Below are 4005 nucleotides of genomic sequence, written 5' to 3' on the forward strand. Positions count from 1 at the left end.
TGGGGATCAGCTGTTCTGGATTGTGTGTTGTAATGAACCTAAATTAATTCGGTCACTTAAGTTCAAGGAACTCTTAGAGACAAGTGATCTTAATATGATCATATTCATCCTGACATTAGAGAAGGAGAAACTAAAGTCAGATGTGGAATAAAGAGAATTAGAGATGCACGAGAGAAAAATTGGTCAAAATTGATTTGAAAAGAACACTTGCAGGGTAAAAACGGAACAGCAATGGCTGGAATTTCTGGAAGAAATTCGGAAGGCACAGGATGTATACATCCGAAGGAGGAAGTGGAATTCTGAAGGTAAGGTGACCAAACTCTGGCTGATAAGAGAAATCAAACACAACATGAAAACCAAAGAGAGGGCATAGAGCAAAAATTACTCGGAAGTTAGATGATTGGGAAGCATTTAAAAACCAACAGAATGCAGCTAAAATAATTAAGAAGGAAATGATGGAATACATAGGTGAGCTAGCTAGTAATATTCAAGAGGATGCCATATTTTTCTTCAGGTACATATAGTGTTAAAGAGAGGCGGAAGTGGATATCAGACCACTGAAAAATGATGCTGGAGAGGTAGTAATGTGGTGGGGGTGCTTGGGAATGGCAGATGAACTGAATAAGTATTGTACATCACTCTTATCACTCTGCCAGGAATACCGAAGTCCCAGATGTCAGTGGTCAGAATGTGTAAAGTAACGTTACTCAGGGGAAGGATTTTGGGAAACACAAAGGTCTGAAGTTAAATAGTTCACCTGGAACGGATAGCGTACACTCCAGAGATCTGAACGAAGTGGCTGAGGAGATGTGGAGGTATTATCAATGAACTTTTGAGAATCGTTAAGGAAATTATATCCTGAGAAGATTCTTCCTTCATTACTCCCATTCTCCCAGTTTCACCTGTCATCTACCGCTTCTTTCTTCCCTCTCAGCCCCACACTTCTTCCACTGACGGCTCATCTTTTTTTTTTCCCAGTCCTGATGAAGGGTCTCGGCCCGAAACGTCGACTGTTTACTATTTCCCATATATGCTGCCTTGCCACCTAGGTTCATCCAGCATTTTGTGTTTGTGTTGCTTGGATTTCCAGCATCCACAGATTTTCTCCTGTTTTTGATAAAATAAAGGCGGGATCACGTAATATAGCAAGAAAACAGTCGGAAGTGAGAGGATTGGAAATTACATAACCAACAGGAGACGACGAAAAAAAGACACACAGGAGAGACAAGATGAAAAATTAAAGTAAGTGAGCCAATAATATCAGTTATCAAGAGCTGTTCATACATATAAATAGTAAAAGGGGGCGAGTTGATATTGTACCGCTGGAAGATGATGGCCGATCGAACAAAGAGATAGCAGCTGAACGTAACAAGTATTTTGTGTCATTCTTCACTGTATAAGACAATAAGACATAGGAGCAGAATTAGGCCATTCAGCCCATCAAGTCTGTTCTGCCGTTCTGTCATGGATGATCCCGGTTCTCACTCAACCCTATGCACCTGCCTCCTCGGCATATCCTGTAATGCCCTGACTGATCAGCAAGCTTCTGGATTCTGCCTTAAATGTACCCACAGACGTGTCCCTCACCGCCGTCAGAGAATTCCACAGATTCACTGCTCTCTGACTGAATAAGATTCTTTTTAACGAAACTGAAAGGTCGCTCCTCAGTGTTGAGGCTGTGTCCTCTGTTATCGCAACCCCCACCATACGAAAAGTCCAGTCCTCATCCACCCTTTCTAGACTTTTCCCTCATTCGGTGAGTTTCAGTGCGATTTGCCACCCCACCACCCGCATTCATTAAACTTAGGTCAGTGCAGGAGTACAGGCCCAAGGATGGCAAACGCTCCTCATATCTTAACCCCTTCATTCCCGGAATCATCATCTTGAACATCCTCTGGATTCTCTCCAACGACAGCACACGTTTTCAGAGATATGGGTCTCAAATGCTCTGTGCGGCCTACAAGGGTCTTAAAAATACTAGCATTATCTCCTTGCTTATATAGACAATAGACAATCGGTGCAGAAGTAGACCATTCGGCCCTTCGAGTCTGCACCGCCATTTTGAGATCATGGCTGATCATCTACTATCAATACCCTGTTCCTGCTTTGTCCCCATATCCCTTGATTCCCCTATCCATAAGATACCTATCTAGCTCCTTCTTGAAAGCATCCAGAGAATTGGCCTCCACTATCTTCCGAGGCAGTGCATTCCACACCTCCACAACTCTCTGGGAGAAGAAGTTTTTCCTTAACTCTGTCCTAAATGGCCTACCCCTAATTCTCAAACCATGCCCTCTGGTACTGGACTCTCCCAACATCTGGAACATATTTCCTGCCTCTATCTTGTCCAATCACTTAATAATCTGATATGTTTCAATTAGATCCCCTCTCAATTTAATTCCAGCGTGTACAAGCCATCTTCCACTTTACTCTAAATAATTGCCAAGTTTGCATTTGCCTTCTTTACACAGGCTCGTCCCGTAAATTAACCTTCTGTGTTTTGCCCGATGATTCATATTTCCTTCTGTACTTATGTTGTTTGAACCTTCTTCCCCATCAGATAATAGTTCAGTATTGTTCCTTTTGCTAAAAAGCACTATCGTACATTTCCCAATATTGTATTCCATCTGCCACATTTTTGCTCATTCTTCAAATTTGCCTGTGTCCTCCTGCAATCACATTGCTTCCTCAGCCCTACCAACGCCTCCACCTATCTTTCACAAATCTGTCCCGTAGCCCGAGTTTCGGACGGGGTCCACGTCCGGATTACCTCGGTTGTGTCGATCATAATTTTTCAACAGTGCAAACCAGGATCTAATTCTGACTTCGCTTGTTGTTTGTTTTTCCGATTCGTCCAACCACACAAGTTACTGGTAAAAGGAATCACATATCTAGCATATCCACTTTCCAAACAGACCTGATCATCCGGTGAGACTGACGGCACCAGCGGATCCCCCAAGAGTTTATTTACTCATTCAATCTTCTGATTTTTAATGGACAGATCTTCTGGAAAATTTTGAAGAAGTTACACGTAGGTTAGATTCAGGAGAATCGTTGGATGTTGTGTACTTGGATTTTCAGAAGGCCTTTGAGAAGGTGCCGCTCATGAGGCTGTTTAACCAGTTAATATTCAATGGCATAAGACCATGAGACCATAATATGTAGGAGTGGAATTAAACCATTTGTTACATCGAGTGTGCTTCGCCATTCCATCGTGGCTGATCCAATTTTCCTTTCAGCTCCAGTCTTCTGTCTTCCACCCACATCTACTCATGTCCTGAACAATCAGGAATCTGTCACACTGTGTATTAAATATACAGAAACATATTTGTCTGCACTGATGACTCCACTCTTTGGCTGAAGGAACTATTCCTCATCTCTATTTTAAAAGGATTGCCTTCCGTAAAATCCTCTGCACATCCACTCTATCAAGGCCTTTCACTATTGGATAGTTTTCAATGAGGCCACTCCTAATTTTTCTGAATTCCAGTGAATACAGACCCAAAGTGATCAAACATTCTTCAGATGGCTCGTCATCCAATCCTGGAATTACTTTCGTGAAACTGATTTGAGCCATCTCCAGTTAAACAAGGGGCCGGAAACAGCACATAACACTCCAGGTGTGGCCCCACCAGTTATATAACCATATAACAATCACAGCACGGAAACAGGCCATCTCAGCCCTCCTGGTCCGTGCCGAACCCTTAATCTCACCTAGTCCCACCTACCCGCACTCAGCCCATAACCCTCCTTTATAAAGTTCTTTATAAAGTGTCCGCATAATCTTCTTGCTTTTATATTCTGGTTCTCTGGAAATCCACGCTGACATTGCACGCCTTCTTCACCCAGACTCAACCTGTAAATTCCCCTTTATGGACTGTCACACAGGACCTCCCGGGTCTCTTTCCCCCTGAGATTTGTGTTTGCATTTTCCCTCCGTTTAGAAAAGAATCAATGATTTCATTTCCCCTACCAATGTGCATGACCAGAGACGGTGCTACCTTC

This window comes from Hypanus sabinus, unplaced genomic scaffold (genome assembly GCF_030144855.1).
Source record: "Hypanus sabinus isolate sHypSab1 unplaced genomic scaffold, sHypSab1.hap1 scaffold_476, whole genome shotgun sequence".
In the NCBI taxonomy this organism is placed as follows: domain Eukaryota; kingdom Metazoa; phylum Chordata; class Chondrichthyes; order Myliobatiformes; family Dasyatidae; genus Hypanus; species Hypanus sabinus.